Raw genomic sequence first — 21,478 nt, forward strand, 5'->3', positions numbered from 1 at the left:
ATAAGTGTCATGAACAACCATAGAGTTTGTACTAAAATAAAACCTTAAGATACACATCAACCAAAACCCTAATTTCATCTAGATACTCCAATGTCACCACAAGTAACCATGGGCTTGATTATACGATTTGCATCACATAACTTCAGATTCATCATGTTCAATCCAACACAAAGAACTTCAAAGAGTGCCCCAAATTTTCTACCGGAAAGTCAAGACGAAAACATGTGCCAACCCGTATGCATAGATTCCCAAGGTCACGAAACCCGCAAGTTGATCAATAGAACATCCCATTGTCACCATAGATATCCCATCACAAGAAATACATCAAGTCTTCTCAAATCCTTAAAGACTCAATCCAATAAGAAAACTTCAAAGGGGAAACTCAGTTCAACACAAGAAGATAGAGAGGGGAAAACTCCATATGATTCATCTATATTAATAAAGCTCGTGATAAATCAGGATCATGCCATATCAAGAACACGAGAGATAGAGAGATCAAACACATAGCTACTGGTACATACCCTCCGCCCTGAGGGTGAACTGCTCCCTCCTCGTCATGGAGACTGCTGGGATGATGAAGATGGCTTCCGGCGATGGTTTCCCCCTCCGGCAGGGTGCCGGAATGGGCTCACAATTGGTTTTTCTTGTCTCTAGAGGCTTGCGGCAGCAGAACTCCCGATCTAGATTTCTTTCTGTGGGTTTTAGTATTTATAGGAATTTATGGCGTCAGTCTCATGCCAGGAAGGTTCCCGAGGAAGTCACAAGCCAGGGGACGCGGCCCAGGGGGGTTGGGACGCCTAGCAGGCTTGTGGCTTCCTCATCCACTTCTTGTTCTAGCTCTGGTGCTTTGGGGGGTCCCTTTTGGTCCATAAAAAATCACCATAAATTTTCAGCCCATTCCGAGGACTTTTATATCTCCACAAAAAATGACACCATGGTAGTTCTGCTAAAAACAGCGCTAGTCCGGGTTAGTTCTAACACAGTCATACCAAAATCATATAGAATTATTGTCAACATGGCATGAATACTTCATAAATTCTAGATACGTTGGAGACGTATCAGGATCGCCAAGCTTAATTCCTGCTCGTCCTCGAGTAGGTAAATGATAAAAGAAATAATTTATGAAGTGTGAATGCTAGCAAGTGCACAAGTTTGACAAATGATACTTCCAATCACTTTTTCTAGCACCAATATAAACCATAAAAAGTATCTCATCTCATAAAACTTCTCGTGATTAAGTAACAAGCTATTCACATGTTTAAAGTATAGACCAAAAAGTTTCTTGAAAATTAACAAACCATAATCCTAGTCATCGAACAATTGCAATTCATCTTATTTTCGGGAAGGGTCTATGTAAGAGCTTTGATTTAGAAAATTCCACATACTCAACTTCATGTAGTCTTTCATGATTGCTAACACTCAAATCATATTTTTAGAGCAAATAGCCTCCATTGAACACAGAGAAACATATGGCTTATTGTTTCGCCTCCCAACTTATTTATCATACAGATAATTTTCAACAATACTAATTCATGATCAAATATATTTGTGTGCATATATATGTCTAGATCATTCCCCAACACATGACGCTTGCCAATATAAAAAAGGCGAAAATATAGGAAGTGGTGAAGATCACCATGACTCTTGCATAAAGTTAAGTACTAGAAAGTAAAAGATAGGCCCTTCGCAGAGGGAAGCATTGATTTGTGGAGGTGCCAGAGCTCAAGCTTTGACAACATGGATGAATAATATTTTTGAGAGGTATGCTTTCATTGTCAACATAACAACCGAGAGATCTCGGTATCTTCCATGCTAGATACGTTATAGGCGGTTCCCAAAAAGAATGGTAAAGTTTTTACTCCCCCTCCACCAATCAATCACACTCCACGGCGAGCCGAATCCACGGGTACCGTCCATACAAACAACAATCATCGGGCGAGTTTTGTTCATTATATCGGGTGAGAATAATCCACCTAGCATGGAAGATACCCACAGCCCCTATTCACTATATGAGCAATTCGGGCATACAAAACAGAATATTATTTGAAGGTTTAGAGTTTGGCACAGGCAAATTTACTTGGAACGATAGGTAAATACCGAATATAGGTAGGTATGGTGGACTCATAAGGAACAAGTTTGGGTTTAAGGGTGTTTGGATGCACAAGTAGTATTTCTACTTGGTGCGAAGTTTTGGCTAGTATGAGGTGGAAGCAAGAACCACATGTTGGAGGATCCATAACAATATAACTTCTATACAAATATACCCAAGCATAAATCATTATGTTGTCTTCCTTGTCCAACTTCAACTAATTTGCTCAAGTTTGAAAATAATTAACGGGTACTCACAATCATAGAATATTTTCAAGATAGTATATTTATATGTGAAATCTCTATTCCTTCAATATTCTTTCATGAATTGTTCAAGTGACCAATGCGGTGTTTGCTAACTTTCAATAAGTTTTACCACCTATACTTATTATTTGTGAAGTCATTACTCCCAAGGGGATAACCATATAAAACATATTTAATTTCAGATTTATTATATTCAATTCATTCAACCATTTACTCATAGGATATAAGTGAAGCACGAGAGTAAATGACAAAACTACTCCAAAACATATAAGCAAAGTTGTCAGAATCGTGACTCAAGTCTTAGAATCTTACGACTTTACGATCCAAACTAGCCCCTATGATTCTACGATTTTTCTCATAGAATCTAAGTTTCTACGATCCTAGTAGTGATGATTCTATGATTCACGATCCTACCAACGGAGCTCTGATCCGATTCAGAAGTGCGACTCTGACAACCTTGCATATAAGTGAAGATCAATGAGTAGTCAAACAATTAAGTAGCTATGCGAGGACTTTATCTCTCTCTTAATAAAGATTTTTAGATCTGAGTATTTTATTTAAACAACAAAAAAAATAAATATAGCACTCCAAGAATAGGACGCATCATGTGAACGAATAAAAATTTAGGCTCAAGATAGGCTAATCGATGGTTGACGAAGAGAGGTGAAATGTGTAGCATCCCCAAGCTTAGATGCTTGAGACTTCTTGAAATATTTACTTGGGGTGCCTTGGGCATCCCCAATCTTGAGCTTTTTTATCCTTTTCAATCCTCTCGTATCTCAGTTTCACCTATTCTCAAAAACTTCATCCACGCAAAACATGAAAAGAACTCGTAAGATAGGTCAATGCACATAATAATAAATCAAATTTTTATGTACTGCAAAGAAAAGTTGAATAATAATTGCAAACATCATCTACTGTTTACTTTCATTTGAATAATTTATATCTATGAATATAGGCTATGGAAACTATATGATAAGTAGATAGCAAAACTATGACATCAACCTGTCCAAATAGAACAATCTATAGAAAGTTATTAAAAAAGTGTACTTCTGTAACTCACAAAATCATGAAAATTTAGGACAAGCTAAAGAATTTGTATGAAAGTATCGTGTTAAAATTTCAGAAACTTTCCATGTTCTGGTAAAATACCATAATTAAAATACTACAACAGATGTTTCTGTTTTTGTACGGCACACATCACACATGCAATTCAAGCATTCTAAATGCAATTCTTGGAACTCTCCAAGAAAAAAGATTATAAATAACACCTAACAGAGAACAACAAAATAAAATTACTCTCCAAGCAAAACTCATATTATGTGACAAATAAAAATATAGCTCGAAGTAAGATATACCGATAATGTTGAAGACGAAAGAGGGGATGCCTTCCGGGGCATCCCCAAGCTTAGGCGCTTGAGTCTTCCTTGGATATTACCTTGGGGGTGCCTTGGGAATCCCCAAGCTTAGGTTCTTGTCAATCCTTATGCTCGTCATATCAGTGTCTCACCCAAAACTTGAAAACTTCAATCACACAAAACTTAACGGAACTTCGTCACATGGGTTAGTACAATAAATAATGATCATTCACTTAGGTACTGTCAAGACAAGATTCATAATTGTTCCCACATGATACCTACTGTATTATACTATTTCCATAATTTATATCACCGAATATTAGCTATGGGAACACTAAAACAAGCAAAATATGCATGCAAAACAGAATCTGTCAAAAATAGAATAGTCTGTGAAGATCTGTAGTGTAACCATACTTCCCTATCTCTAATTTTTTTTTAAAATTAGGACAATCCAGAAAATTTGTATATCAATCATGTGTAAAAAAATCAGATCAAAAGCATTAGTAATAAAGAACTCACATACTTATTGCAAAAGCCTATTAGTTATCAAAGCAAAGTATTAGACGCATGCTCCTAGGAGAAGGGTTGGTAGGAGTTAAGCATCGCGCGATCCCGACTTCCACACAAAGGTTGACAATAACTAAACAAATCATGGTCCGACTGCATCACATAACGGTTCACCATACGTGCATGCTACGGGAATCACAAGATTTGACACAAGTATTTCTTCCAATTCACAATTACTTACTAGCATGACTCTCATATTACCATCTTCATATCTCAAAACTATATGCAAGGAATCAAACTTCTCATCATATTCACTGCACTTAATATGAAAGTTTTTATTATATCCCTCTTGGATGCCATTATATTAGGACTAAATTCATAACCTAACCCAATTAACATGTTGTTTAAAGACTCCTAAAATAATATAAGCAAGGTACAAGAGCTTAATAATTTCTATAAACTAAAACACGGCCGTCCTCTAAAAGATATAAGTGAAGCACTAGAGCAACATTGCCTATCTCAAAAGATATAAGTGAAGCACATAGAGTATTCTAATAAATTCATGATTCAGTGTGTGTCTCAAAAGATGTGCACCAAGATAATTGTGGCAAACTAAAAAGTAAAGATGCATATAATACAAGACGCTCCGAGCAAAACACATATCATGTGGTGAATAAAAATATAGCCTCAAGTAAATTTACCGATGGATTGAAGACGAAAGAGGGGATGCCTTCCGAGGAATCCCCAAGCTTAATGTTGACACACGAAAACATCACGTGTACCATCGATGTCGGGGGTGATGCACCGCAACTCACATCGAAGGAGACCTGACCGACAGCGTGATACGCAAGACAGTCGGCAGATGCTTTTGAGGACCCGGAACCTCACTCACCCAGGAGGGACCCTATCAGGGAATGGCGGCTATGGTCTTCCCTAGGTCAATTCGCTCGCCCCTAGATCCTCGGGATTCGCAGCTCTCAAACTTGAGGAACAGCGAGGAACAAGAGATAAAATACAATGGAGAGATAAAACATACATGAAAAAGTAGTATATTGATATTTCGGTTGTGTGTTATTTCAGTCGGCCGTCACCTCCAATATATATAGGAAGCGGCTGGACTTGCCGTATTAGCAAAGTATTCATCTAGGCTTTCCTTATACGAAAATTACAGCAAATCACGTCCTAGAGTCCTAATTCCAGTCTAATTCAGATTTAGCCCAAATCTGGCCCAATCTTCTGTCTTGCTCCTTGCGTGGGCTGTTGAATCTGCATATGACCTCTGATGTAGACGGTTCAACCATCAATTTTGTCTTCCTCAACGAGACCAACAATCCGTATATTGATCACTTTCCCAAATAAAGCCATCTCCAATACTCCACGAGGTCATCTTTAACTTTGAATCAGCCTCGGTCATGTAGCTGACTAGACCGTCCAAGTGTTGTAGCGTCCCTGTAGGCCATGTACTACCTCAGATGATAACGGCCTTCTGGTTGAATCACTCATTCTTGGAGCCCTTTAGTCAGTCGAGTGAAATTTCTCACTCGGACAACAATTTTTCCACTTGGAATTCATGTATCTGGACTTCTTGTATTTTTGCTCAGGGTCTGTTCGCAGTGTATTGCTTCTAACTTTTTCATACGAACTCGGATTCATATATAAAAATCGATCAGCTCGACGAGACGAAGACAATCCATGTAGAGCATTCCTTCATCTGAGGTTGTCTTGGAGGCGTAATCGACCAAAAAAGCACTCAGAACATCCATGACAATCCAAGCGTAATTTGGCCCTTGAAATGATGTTGAATGGCGATGGCCTAAACATCAAGGTTGTTTCACTCGGCGAGATGAACTTTCTCGTATAAGAAACCTTCTCGTTTGAGTCCATCTTTACTGCATTTTGCATCATGCCAAAATCAGGTGTCAACACATGCCCCCTGTTTTTCGGCAAAGCTTGCACGCCGAAAAATAATTGGCACTATATTTGTTCTAAGGATGATGTCAACACTCCATCGTCCATCTATATTTCTCATGGCGATAATTATGTGTTTGGCATATTTATGCTAAGGGCGATAATCATATACCGGCCATTGCCTAATTAGGTTTCTTGCCATACACTCGGGTGGTACTTCTTCAGATATCTACCATTGAGAGCTCGACGTAATAATACTCCTTGTATGGATTCCACCAAATATGAATTTTCAGGAACTATTCTTGCAATCCTAAAAGGACCTTCCCAGTTTGGAGACCACTTCCCAAATTTTCTATTTCTAGAACCAATCGGCAGAATTACTTTCCACACAAGATCGCCAACTTGAAAATTCTTCAACTTGACCTTTTTATTGTAAGCTCCTGCTACCCTTAACTTGTCCTTCTATTTGGCCTTTAATGCAGCCAAACGTTTATCCGCAACTTCATCAATATTGTCCATCATCAAATCATTAAAGTCCACCGCCGATAAATCATTTTTGGGGCTATTCTCAAAGCACTCAAATTTACTTCTACTGGTAAAACAACCTCTTGACCGTATACTAGCTCATATGGAGTTACCTTTGTAGCACCATGCCTTGAGATTCTATGCGCCCAGAAATCCTCAAACAACAACTCATGCCAATTTCTTGGATTATCCTCAATCTTCTTCTTGATGAGTTTAATCAATATTTTGTTGCTAGACTCAGCTTGTCCATTAGCTTGGGCATAATACGGAGATGAATTGAGAAACTTTATGCTGTATGATTCAACAAATTCTCTAACTTGATGTGACATAAAAGATGAACCTTGATCTGTAGTCAACGTCTGAGGAATGCCGAATCTATGAATAATGTGTTTGGTTATGAATTGAATTACCTCTGTATGCCTCATGTTCTTGAGAGGTACTGCTTCAGACCATTTAGTGAAATAATTAGTTGCCACCAACACGAACCGATGTCCCTTTGAATAAGATGGATGAATTTGTCCAATGAAGTCTAAACCCCATCCTGTAAAAGGCCACATCATGATAATTGGATGTAACATAGCAGCAGGAGCCAACTGAATATCACCAAATTTTTGGCAAGCTTCACATCCTTTATAATACCTGCAGCAATCATTAATCATCATCGGCGAGTAAAACCCAGCACGTCGCAACAACCCCTTCATATTGGGAGCCGACTGATGAGTTCCACAAATACCTTCATGTACCTCTCCCATAGAAATTCTAGCTTGGTCTTCGTCGAAGTACTTCAAAATAATATCATCAAACGTTTGGCGATAATTTTATTATCCCTCATCACATATTTGAAAGCTATACGCCATACAGCCCTGTCCACCTTTTCACTCGGATCACACAAGTAATCAATATTGGGCTTCCTCCAGTCTAGATTTTCATTTGCACTAGATTTTTTGTTAGTGGCCGAAGTTGTATGTTCTGGTTCAGCCTCACTCATACTGGCAAAGCTATACATCGGCTTTTTAGAAATATGAAACATGCCATTATCAACATGATAGCAGGATGCTTGTTGTGCCAAATCATTCGCTCTCCTATTATCATGTATAGATATATGAGCAATGCTAAAAGAATCCAAACAAGAAATTATATCTAGAGATTTGTCAAGATAAATCTTAGGTGATTCGTCAATACATTGAAAAACTCTAGATATTTTTTGTACCACTAATAAGGAATCGCCAAAAGCCTCAATATGTGTAGTGCCTACAACTATCAACATCTCTACGCCGAATAATAGTGCTTCATATTCGGCTTGATTATTTGTGCAAAAATATTCTAATCGACATGAGGCTTCAAAAACAGCACCATGGGGAGATATATAAACAATACCAACACCTTTTCCATTGCTACAAAATGAACAGTCAAAATATAATCTCCACGGCACTACCGAGATAATGTTTACATCAACATCGTGCTCGTCATTAATCTGATGCTCAACAATGAAATCAACAACTATTTGGAATTTCATGGATTTCAAATAAACATAGTACAAATCATATTCAATCAAAGCATAAGCCCACTTGACAATTCTACCACTAAGAATTGGCCTATGCAACATATACTTAATGACATCGGTTTGACAAGTTATTATGCAAGCACTCGACACCAAGTAAGGTATCAGTTTTGTGCAAGCGTAATATAAACAAAGGCATAATTTTTGAATAAATGTGTACCTTGTCTCGGGGTCTAATAAACGCCGACTCAAATATGTAATAGCATGCTCTTTTCCTTCGGTCTCTTGAGTCAAAACAACACCAATAACACCTTCCTCCACCGCAATGTAAAGCCTAAAGGGCTCTTTATGTTTGGGAACTTTCATCGCCGGGGGAGTGCTCAAATAAGTCTTAATCAGGTCGAATGCCTCTTGTTGTTTTGCCCCCCAAGTAAAATCAGCATCACTCTTTAATAGAAGGATATGAGTGAATGCATCAACCTTCCCTGACAAACTAACTATGAACCTTCTCAAATAATTGATCTTGATAAGGAATTTTTGCATATCTCTCTTGCATGATGGAGCCTCCACTTTCTGTATAGCTCCTATCTTTTTGGGATCAATTTCTACGCCATTCTCATGAATAATGGAACCCAAAAACTTTCTAGCCGACACGCCGAATGCACACTTCAAAGGATTCATGTACAGTCCGTATTTTTCATTCTTTGAAATCCTAAACGCAAATTGGCCAAATGAGACTTAAAAGCATATGATTTGACAACAATATCATAAATATAGACTTCAAGTATAATACCGAGTAAATCATGGAAAATTAAATTCATAGCTCTTTGATATGTGGCACGAGCATTTTTTAACCCGAATGTCATCACTATCCACTCGAATAGACCAAGGAAACCAGGGCAACGAAATGTTGTCTTGTACATGTGCTCTTTGGCCATAAAAAATTGATTATATCATGCATTACCATCAAGAAAGCTGATAACCTTATGTCCAGAAGCATCATTAATAAGCATGTCGTCTATTGGCATGGGATACTCAACTTTTGGTGTAGCCCTATTTAAATCTCTGAAATCAATGCAGACTCTTAACTTGCCCGGCCCCTTTTCTCCACTAGTACAATGTTAGAAATCTACTCGGCATACCTGCAAGGTCGCCAAAATATCTTGGTAAGAGTTTGCTAATTGAGTATGCTCTACTATTGCATAAATGGTGTTGATTACATTGCTAACTAGGTTATTATTGTATTCTTCAACAACAACTGCCAAATCATGTAGTGCCTCTATTGATGCACCCAGAAGGTCATATGAAAATTAAAAGCCCGCTGAGGACTGAGTTCGATGCTCCATACTCGATTGACCGCAATTCAAAAAGGCTCCAAATTCAGGCATCGAGAGAAATAAAGAAGGATCGCAAGCCACAAGTTGGAGACCGTTGGATCTCTATGCTTCATCACGGAGACATATGTGTTATTCTGTTTTTTGACATTATACCTAGGAGCGAGGACTAGGTCTTATGAGAGACAAGTTTTTTCTGGTTTATATTACCTTGGCATGATCGATTAGGATGCATGCATATGATGACTATTATGATGTTTTTATGTTTTATGGGATTTTAACTTGGTATATGATTAAGATGATGATGAGTTGTTAGATGAGTACGTAAGATGATGATGAGTTACATGACATTATAATTGTGCCATGACCTTTGTGCCATGACTTGTGTGTATTGCTATTTTCGAGATTTGATGATATTTGTGTTGGATAATGATATATGTGTTGGATAGTGATGATGATGGTATAAACTTTCTGGCCGATTGTTTGTAAGGTCTAAAACCGGTCTTTATAGGTAATCGATGCTCCACTAGCTCTCGGCTTAGACCTGGCATCTCATGATATTCCCATGCAAAGCAACAAAAATATTATTTCAGTAGCCCGATCAGCTCAACTTTACGGTCGGCTCTCAAATTCTTGTTTACAAAAGTCAGCCGAGTGACTGAACCATCTCCTATATCTATCTCTTCTAATGGATCGGCCGGCGTAAAATCTTGTCCTAATTTATCCATGTCATCTAACTCTTCTATAGATCCATACATATCGTTCTCTCTAGAACGATATTTCGTAAGACGTTTCTGCAACCACTCGGAATTAGAATCCATTTAATCATATCATACCTTGGAGTCGATTGCTTCCAGCCAGCTTTAAAGAAACTGGCACAAACCCACTCTTTGTAGCAGTGAGAAAATCAAACTTTGATAGGTCGCGTCCTATTAAGCAAGTAGCATTGGGATGTTGCCAATGCACTGATGCATCGGCCAAAGCAACACAAGCTGAGTTATCCACATGAATAACTTCCACTTCATCGCCAACCCACTGAATTAAGAACTAGTGCATAGTAGATGGCACGCACTAGTTTGCATGAACCCAGTCGCGGCCTAAAATAACATTGTAATTACCTTGCACCTCGGCGACAAAGAATGCAATAGCCAAAGTTTTGCTTCCGACTGTAAGTTTCACGTACATCACACCTTCGGCTTCAGTTTTCTCTTTGCCCTCAAACACATTGAGCACCATATTGATCTTGACTAATTCGTCATCGGGCAAACCCAATTTCACGAAGACAGAATAGGACATGAGATTCACCACAGCACCACCATCAACAAGCATCCGAGTGAGTGGTGATCCATTGATATGACCTCTAAGGGACAATGGTTTCAAGTGCGTCACTGGTTCTTTTGGCTTCTCGAATATTGCATTTTAGGGCCAAAATCCAGTAGAGCCACCTCCCCTTTTTCGTCCACAGCACGAAACTTAGTGGGTAGATAGTACACCATATTGATATCCATGCCTTCATGAACTGGTGTAGGATCATAGTCCAAAACATCATCTCCATCCTCAAGCATGTCCACCGTTTCCGAATATCTCCAAGTGAAGAAGTAGTAAAAGGTGAAGTGGATGATGTAGTGGCGGCTGCATCGTCCTCCGTTGGCGGTGTAAGTGTTGCTGTTATAGGTGCAGAAGCCGCTGCATCTTGCATTGTTTTAGCCTTACATACTTGTTTTGTAGGCACCATGGGTCGAGTATCATTGAACAATTTATCTCTTTGCTTCTCGGCCTCTCGTTCTGCCATCTCTTGATTTCCTAACCTCTGTAGTTTCCTCTTTTGTGATTTCATTAGCCCTGGAGGACACCACTTCGGTTGAATGTATCTAGGATCTCGTGGCTTGGCTTGGCTAGTACTAGCCTCATGATCATTAGCCGAATGCTTTGGCGCGATAGCTAGTATCGGCTCAGTCGGATTGCTATGCACATTCGGCTACTGTATGGTGAATGTTTTGTCTCCCAAGATGAGTGAGTCGGCATTAACATTTTCCTTGCCTTTTCCCGACTCCACTGCTGCAACACTTGGCAATTTGACACGCCTCTCTTGTTGACTTTTCTGGTCTACGAAGGTTTCACTCGGGCGCACCCTTTTACTCGGATGAAATCCACTCAGACGTTCAACTAAGTAGAATCCACTCGGTCGTGTTCTTTCATTCACATAACTTCCACCTGGGTGCTTTCTTACACTCGGATAATTTCCACTCGGCGGCATATTTTGAACAACCAAGTGATGGACACCAATATTTAGTCAGTTTTCATACGAGCATCCAAGTCGATCCCAAACAGGCTGTCATTGTTCTTCTGGAAACTGTACCCTCGATCCAGTCGGTTTTGCATACCGACTGAACATACCAACTGATGGTGACCTTGGTCGCTTCAGGTACGATGACCAATTAGATCTAGAACTAGCTGATTGATATGCATACTTGGACAACAACATGTCGAAAGTTGGCTTGATCCACTTACGATGTACCTTGCCTTCATTCAACTTCCACCTGCCAACTTCTGGAATCTTGGGCTTAAAAAACTTGACATGAGTGTTCCCTTGTACATGTGGTTGCCCCCCCCCCTCGAGTGTAGGATTACTGATGGTGATCTTAATTATCTTCTTGCCACCAGGATGTTTGTCAAGCATAACTTGTCTCTCCAAGACCTTGTCGCCCTCCTTGCTTTTCCCGGGCTCACCTATGACAACATTGGACTTACTAGCAGATTCGGCTAACTCCGGTCGAATGAGCAGTTTCTTCCCCTCCAAATCCATGGTGTTCATAGGAAAAGGCTGTTTATCAGCTTCCATCTCAGAAAAGTTCAATCGTCCATCGCTAATGGCCGATTGTATCTGTCATTGAAAAACATTGCAATCGTTAGTAGCATGAGAAAAAGAATTATGATACTTGCAATAAGCACGCCATTTCAGCTCTTCAAACAGCGGTAGAGTATGAGATATTCTAGTAATCTTAGCTTGGAGCAAAGCATCAAATATTTTTTCACACTTAGCAATGTTAAAGGTGAACCTCATCTCTTCATCACGATTCTTATGAATCGGTTTCCGATGATTGCAAGTAAATGGTTTGGTCTTTGATGGCCAAACAAATTAAGTAGCATAGATGACACCCTCATCGTCCAAGTGATCACTATCATATTCAACCATATTCATCTTTGGACGATCCGTTTTATATCTACGCACTTCTTTAAGATATTTACTTCGGCTTTCCTGAGCCAAAGCCCTTTGCAAGACTTGGTTGATACTTACAAATTCATAGCCTTCTAGCTTTTCTCTTATGTGAATTTTAAAACCATTAAGCACCAGATCAAATAAGTCTCTCTCAGTTATCACCAAACTATAGCACCGGTTTTTTGTATCTCCAAATCTCTTGACGTAATCGGAGACCGATTCATCATTCTTCAGTTTAACCGATGTAAGATGTGATAACTTAAGTTCATTTTCGCCGCTATAAAAATGATCATGAAATTTCTGCTCTAGCTGCGACCATACATGGATAGAGCCATGTGGTAAGGAAGAAAACCATGAAAATGCAGTACCAGTTAAGGACAAAGGAAACAAACGCACTTTCAATTCATTCAATGAAGCTGCTTCACCGAACTGGGCTAAATATTGACTAACATGCTCCCATGTGGTTTTTGTGCCCTCTCCATTAAATTTAACAAAATCTGGGATTTTCGATCCTGGAGGGCACTGTATTGCATCGAAGTACCCGAGATACGATTTTTGATAAATCCGATTCCTAGGTAATTCAACACCAAAGTTTTCTCGAAGCATTTTAGCCATCTCCTCTCTGAAATTATCTAGAACATTGTCCATAGCGAACGATGAAGTTTGCTGCAGTGGCACAGGAGGAGTAGGATTACTAACGGCAGGTACAAGCTGTGGTATATATGCCGAACTATAATTCGGCAATGGTCTAGCAACGTTTGCACCTATAGGTAACGCTTGGCTTGGTGTTGCCACCGAACTTGGTATGCTCATGATAGAACTAATGGGTGCAGCTACAATCTGGTTTTTTTGAGCAGGATAATAACTCATCGGCATGGTAGGTGTCGATGCAATAGGTAAAGACATATTAGGGTTTTCTGCACCACTCGGCATACCAACATTATGAGCAGATGATTGAGGCATATTTTTCTGAGGAACGGTATTTTCCAAGAAAGATTGATAGACCAGATTGTTACCATCGGCAATATGACTCTCAATCTTAGCCCATTGCTGAGGAGAAAAGGTAGTACTCACAGGGGGTTTAACCTGCTCGGCTTGAAGAGAAGGGAACTTGATTTCTCCAATCGGAGTGATATTGCCTTGGCGATCCTTCTTGAAGTGTGCAAGGAACTCTTGTAGCTCCATCTTCTCGCGTTCCTTCTTGTACTCCTCATAGGCTTGACGATGATTGGCCGATAGTTCATCAAGCTTAGGCTTAATGATATTATCGGCGTTTACCTCAGATGGGTTGGGCAGATCAGACATGATGGTTGATCTTTCTTCCCCATCGGAGTCGCCAAAAAGTGTGTTGACACACGAACACGTCACGTCTACCCTCGACGCCGGGGGTGATACACCATAACTCACGTCTAAGCAGACCCGACCGACAGCGCGATACGCAAGACAGCCGGTGGATGGTTTTGAGGACCCGAAACCCCACACACCCGGGAGGGACCCTGTCAGGGAATGCGGCGGCTATGGGCTGCCCTAGGTCGATTCGCTCGCCCCTAGAGCCTCATGATTCGCAACTCTCAAACTTGAGGAACAACAAAGAACGAGAGATAAAATACGATGGAGAGATAAAACATAGATGAAAAAGTAGTATATTGATGTTTCGATTGTGTGTTGTTTCAATCTGCCATCACCTCTAATGTATATAAGAGGCGGATGGACTTCCCGTACAAGCAAATGATCCATCTAGGATTTCCTTACAAGAAAATTATAGCAAATCACGTCCTAGAGTCCTAATTCCGGTCTAATTCGGATTCAGCCTAAATCTAGCCCAATCTTCTGTCTTGCTCCTTGTGTGGGCCATGTAATCTGCATATGACCTCCGATGGAGACGGTTCAAACATCAATTTTGTATGCCTCGACGAGGCCAGCAATCCGTATATTGATCACTTTCCCAAATAAAGCCATCTCGAATACAACATGAGGTCATCTTTAACTTTGAATCAGCCTCGGTCATGTAGCGGACTAGACCGTCCGAGTGTTGTAGCGTCCCTGCAGGCTGTATACTACCTCAGATGATAATGGCCTTGTGGTTGAATCACTCGGTCTTGGAGCCCTTTAGTCGGTCGACTGAAATTGCTCACTCGGACAACAATTTTTCCACTTGGAATTCATGTATCTGGACTTCTTGTACTTTTGCTCATGGTCTGTTCGCAGTGTCTTCCTTCTAAATTTTGCATACGAACTCGGATTCATATATTAAAATCGATCAGCTCGACGAGACGAAGACAATCCATGTAGAGCATTCCTTCATCCGAGGTTGTCTTGGAGGCGTAATCGACCAAAAAAGCACTCAGAACATCCATGACAATCCAAGCGTAATTTGGCCCTTGAAATGATGCTGAATGGCGATGGCCTAAACATCAAGGTTGTTTAACTCGGCAATATGAACTTTCTCGTATAAAAAACCTTCTCGTTTGAGTCCATCTTTACTGCATTTTGCATCGTGCCAAAATGAGGTGTCAACACTTAGTCTCTTTGGTATCCTTGAATATGGCTTGAGGTGCCTTGGGCATCCCCAAGCTTAAGCTCTTGCCACTCCTTATTCCGTAGTCCATCAAATCTTTACCCAAAACTTGAAAACTTCAGAACACAAAACTCAACAGAGAACTCATGAGATCCGTTAGTATAAGAAAATTAAATCACCACTTTAGGTACTGTTGTGAACTCATTCTTTATTTGTATTTATGTAATATTTAATTTATTCCAATTTTTCCATGTTTCATGCCCCCGATACAACCCATAGATTCATCTAAATAAGCAAACAACACAAAGAAAACAAAACATGTCAAAAACAGAACAGTTTGTAGAAATCTATAAACTTTAAATACTTTTGTAACGTCAAAAATTATGAAAAAATAGGAAAATAAGGGAAATTTGTATATCAATATTGTCTAAAAACTTCAGATCAAAAGCACGTTCCAGTAAATTTACAAAATTCCTGGACTTAGAGCGAAAGTTTCTATTTTTCACCAAAATCAACTTGCAAACACCATAGACCATCCCAAAGGTCTTACTTGGCTCAAACACAAATTAAGACAAGAAAACACAATTATTACAGAGGTAATATTTTTTGCAACACTCAAAAACAGAAGCAAAAACAAAAACATAAAAATAAATTTGGGTTGCCTCCCAACAAGCGCTATTGTTTAACGCCCCTGGCTAGGCATGATGCAATAGATCTAGGTATTGTTATCTTTGGTATGCAATCCATAGGTAGCTCACATAATAGATTCATAAGGTAATTTTATTTTATTTCTAGGAAAGTGCTCCGTGCCTTTCCTTAATGCAAACTGGAATATAATATTTCCTTAATTGCACCAATCATTCTATGGAAAGGTCTACCAAGGATAATAGGACATGTAGGATTGCAATCTATGTCAAGAACAATGAAATCTACGGGCTCATAATTCTTATTTGCAATAATAAGAACATCATTAATCCTTCTCGTAGGTTTCTTAATTGTAAAATCTGCTAGATGCAAATTTAAAGAGCAATCATCAAATTCATGGAATCCTAGCACATCACATAAAGTTTTTGGAATCGCGGAAACGCTAGCACCCAAATAACAAAGCATGGCAATCATAATCTTTAATTTTAATCTTAGTAGTAGGTTCTCACTTATCATAAAGCTTTCTAGGTATATAAACTTCCAACTCAAGTTTTTCTTAAAAATATTTCATCATAGCATCGACAATATGTTTAGTAAAATCTTTATTTTTATTATAAGCATGCGGAGACTTCATCATGGATCGCAACAAGCAAACATAATCAATCAAAGAACAACTATCATAATTGAAGTCCTTGAAATCCAAAAGAGTGGGTTCATTGTTATTTAAAGTTTATAATTAAAGTCTTTGAAGTCCTCTTCAATCCCACTTTTATCAATCTTAGCATTAAGATATATATACTTCGAATCATTGGGGCGCCTTTTAACTAAAGTTGACTCATCTCCAGTCCCATCTTTTTCAAGATTTATACTAGAAAACAAAGATTCAATAGGAGTCACATCAATCACTAGAAGATCTTCATCATTGCTTAAAGATTCTGGCTCCGCGACCATTTTATTAACTAAGGTGGCTTCTTTATCAGAAATCTCGCCTACTAAATTTTCAAGGTGAGCAAACTGAGATTTCAAACCAGAAAATTCCTTAGTCATATCATTAAGTTCTTTATTCATGTAATCCAGCATAAACCTTTCTTCTTTAAGCTCGTTCCTAAAGAAACTATTATGGTCAAATTGGAGCGACATGAATCCCATAGCATTATTCTCAATATCTTCCAACTTATTAAGATACGGACCAAAACTTTTGGGTTGAGCCATGGAAACAAACAAACGAAAAACAAACAAAAAAGACGAGCGGAAGACAGGCAAATAAAAAGGCAAATCTTGTTGGTATTTTCTGAACATCTCTTTAGAAGTGGGGGAGAGGAAAACGAGAGGCAAATGGCAAATAAAGTAAATGCAAGAGATGAGTTTGTGATGGGTACTTGGTCTGATTGATCTTGCTATGTATCCTCCCCGGCAACGGTGCCAGAAATCCTTCTTTCTACTTCTTGAGCTTGCGTTGGTTTTCCCTTGAAGAGGAAAGGGTGATGCAACAAAGTAGATAAGTATTTCCCTTAGTTTGTTGAGAACCAAAGTATCGATCCAGTAGGAGGAACAAGCAAGGCCCCAATATTAGCATCTACACAAACAATCAAACACTTGCACCCAACACAACAAAGGGGTTGTCAATCCCACATGGTTATTTGCAAGGATGAGATCTCATGGAGATAGGTATAAAAGATTGCAGAAAAGAAAATTAAAACAAAAGTAAATAAATGGCATCAATATTTTTTTGGTATTTTTGGTTTATAGATTTGAAAATATAATAAAGAAAATAGATCCAGGGGCCATAGGTTTCACTAAAGGCTTCTCTCATGAAGTAAGATAATACGGTGGGTGAACAAATTACTGTCGAGCAATTGATAGAAAATCGAATAATTATGAAGATATCTAAGGCAATGATTATGCATATAGGCATCACGTCCGTGTCAAGTAGACCGAAACGATTTTGTATCTACTATTATTAATCCACACATCGATCGACTCCTGCCTGCATCTAGAGTATTAAGTTCATGAAGAACACCAGTAACACATTAAGTAAGATGACATCATGTAGAGGGATAAACTCAAGCAATATGATGAAAACCCCATCTTTTTTACCCTCGATGGCAACATTGCTATACGTGTCTGGCTACCCCTACTTTGTCACTGGGTGAGGATACTACAAGATTGAACCCAAAACTAAGCACTTCAACCATTGCAAGAATTACCAATCTAGTTGGCCTAACCAAAGCAATAACTTGAAGAGACTTGCTAAGATATGAAATCATGCATATAAGAATTCAGAGAAGATTCAAATAATATTCATAGATAATCTGAACATATACCCACAATTCACCGGATCTCGACAAACACACCACAAAAGAGTATTACACGGATAGATCTCCATGAAGATCATAAAGAACATGGTATTGAAGAACAAAGAGAGAGAAGAAAACCATCTAGCTACTAGCAATGAACCCGTAGGTCTGTGGTGAACTACTCACGCATCATCAGAGGGGCAATGGAGTTGATGTAGATGGCCTCTGTGATCAATTCCCTCTCCGGCAGATTAGTGGAACAGGCTCCTAGATTCGATCTCACGGTAACAGAGGCTCCCGGCGGCGGAAAAGTATTTTTGTGGCTCGTTCTGGTATTGAGGGAATATTTGGAAATTTATAGGCCAAGGATAAGGGTTAGGAGGCATGCAGGGTACCCACAAGCTAGGGGGCGTGGCTTCCCTAGGGCACACCCTGCAGGCTTGTCGCCTTCCGACAGGTCTCGTTCCCCCTTCTCCAAGCTTGGCAGGTGTCTTCTTGTCCAAGAAAAATCATTCCGGAGATTTTATTCCGTTTGGACTTCGTTTAATATTCCTTATCTGCAATACTCAAAAACATGGAAAAATAGAAACTGGCACTAGGCTCTAGATTAATAGGTTAGTCCCAAAAATAATATAAATAGCATATTAATGCATATAAAACATCCAAAATAGATAATATAATAGCATGGAACAATCAAAAATTATACATACTTTGGAGACGTATCAAGAAGCCAAGGCATCAAGATGCTAGCCCCGTCATTCACAACGAGACCACTGTCGCTGAGCAGGGAGGTTTTGTAACCATCCTTGCAAACCTCACCCATCGTGCCTTTGTGATGGGAGAGCCCCGAGAGTACGTTGTGTACCAAGAGCACACGAGGGATGCCAACCTTCACTTCTGGGCCATGGTACACATGTACGACAGGAGTATCACCTAAGAGAGCCCCTATCGGTTCGCCGGAAGGTCAACTCCCAACGAGCCACAAGCCATCCGTCTAGCAGCTCGAGAGGCAATAGTCCAACTCCGACACCTGTCGCCAAGAGTTATCTGCCGCTCGTTCTACTACTACCCAAGCCGTGAAGGTTATGGTAAGTCGCCCCAAGTATCCAACAGAGACAATGAGACCGACCCCACCCTCTTGCATCTCGTGCGCTACATTAGAGCGCAAGATGCACTATACGAGCAAGTCACCCTCGACCTGATTGCAGCTCGTGCAGAGTTGGATCGTCTTGATCCAAGGAGGAGAGAATCGTAGCCCAATGTCAGCAACACTCTAGTGATGTTTGGAAGACCGATTGAGCCCCTGAGGTCTGACCCTGCTGTCGAAACGAATCATGCGCCTATCTCCCCTGAGGAGCTTCGCCGCATCTTGGGGATTCCCTCCAATGGGACAGTAGCCACAGAAACCCGCAATGGACACCACTGCTACCCTAGTCTTATAGCCCCGCCTTCTTCCCCGAGCAACCCTGATGCTATGGTTCCAGCAGCCTCGACGTCTGCGAGACCCGCCCACATGGATGTAAACGAAGTAGACTAAGCCATAACCCCGCCTTATTATTCCTATGCCATGTAATAGTATGAGCTAGTATTATCATGAATAAGTGGGCACACTATTTGTGTGCCATTATTTTTAATAATACCTCTTGCGGCCATGTGTACATGCCATTCGCCTTATAGTTTAATAATTAAGCATAACCGTAGGAAGCCAATCCCAAACGACCACCATAGTAATATGTCGCATTAAGTGGACTTTTAGCTGTGGCCTTGATCGAACCATGTTAGATCAGGCCCAGCCACCATGACCTACCCAACATAAATGTGTACCTAACCCAGCCCTATATAAGAGTCACTCAGTGACCAGGCATAAATCACCTTGTGCACTACCTTCACAACCACTTTTTCCTCATGCCACGCATTAGAATTACCTAAGGATTCCGGAGGCAACTCCGGGTAGTTTTTTAGGGTATTGTGGGATTTTACCTGTAGTACCATGGGTTCTCTCCATCCACCCCAATACGAGCTGTTCAAATCGACGATCACTTCCATCGCCTTGAAATATTGGATAGTTGTGCACATCCCACCCGTAGACCCAAATGAAGACCCTACAGAAGCCTCCTTTATCGGGAAATCTATGCCCACTCTGAAATGGCCTTAGATGTTGCTACTTACGAAATGATTACTCATCTTCGTTTTGCAGTACCATATGCCAGTGACCGGGGGTATTGTTATTTTTCGAGTCGTACATCGCCCAAAGAAGCAACGTCTTTTCCAAGCACCTGTGTAGAAAGACACCCCATGTTGATCAAGCTTTTGTAGAATGTCATCGCTCAAGAGCGTTTGACCCAGCAAATGATGGATTTTCTCGGAACCCTTGCGATTATGAATCCTCATATCACCATCGGCGGACCTCTCAAGCCAGACCTAGGAAGACACGTTCTGCGAGTCCTCCACCCGCTATCCCCTGAAGGCGAAGGATATATTCCACTGTCAGAAATATTTCCTCCCGACCGTTAGATTTATGCTTGTTCTATGAACGCCATGTTTGTATCTGCTAGCCTAGATTGAGTGTATGATGTGATGATTGTGCCTTGCCTAGTATTTTATCACATGTGTATGTCACGATTTCAATTTTTTGATTGCTTTAATTCTGTGTTTGGATTATTTTCCTTACAGCAATCCTTTGAATAGGATTTTCTTAAACACTACAGCAAAACTTTTCCCAACATAAATTTCATTTGCATGCTAACCGCCTCACAACCACACTCACTCTGCCAAATGCACTAAGAGCAGAACCACGCACACACTTAACACCTAGCTAATTGCCTCACTAGCACACCAAAGTTCTTCCGAAAGGAAACATTTGTGGGTATTTTATTTTTGCAGAGTTGCTGCGAGAACACTAGCACCCACTCATGCACTTTGCAGAAGCCTAGTCATCGTGGTCATCGCCGCCGTGGAAAGCCATCGCTCGAGCAACAGCGTCATGACACATATCAGGAAAAAATAATAATACCTAATATTCTCTCGATAAATCTGCTGTTTATACGTTGTTCTCTCTATATTATGTGCAATAATATGTTTTGTAATATGTGCAAATATCAGGAAAAAATAATAATACCTAATATTCATACTAGTGGCGCACCACTCAGCACTTTAGTGGCGCACTGCAAAAGCACACTAGTGGCGCATCGTCAACTAGTGCGCCATTAGTAAGTCAGAGCACATGGGTAAATATGGCCCCTGGGAGGCATACTAATGGCGCACCATGAGCTATACTAATGGCGCACTGCCTGGTGCGCCATTAGTATACGAG

This window comes from Hordeum vulgare, chromosome 7H, assembly GCF_904849725.1.
Source record: "Hordeum vulgare subsp. vulgare chromosome 7H, MorexV3_pseudomolecules_assembly, whole genome shotgun sequence".
NCBI classification, from domain to species: Eukaryota; Viridiplantae; Streptophyta; class Magnoliopsida; order Poales; family Poaceae; genus Hordeum; species Hordeum vulgare.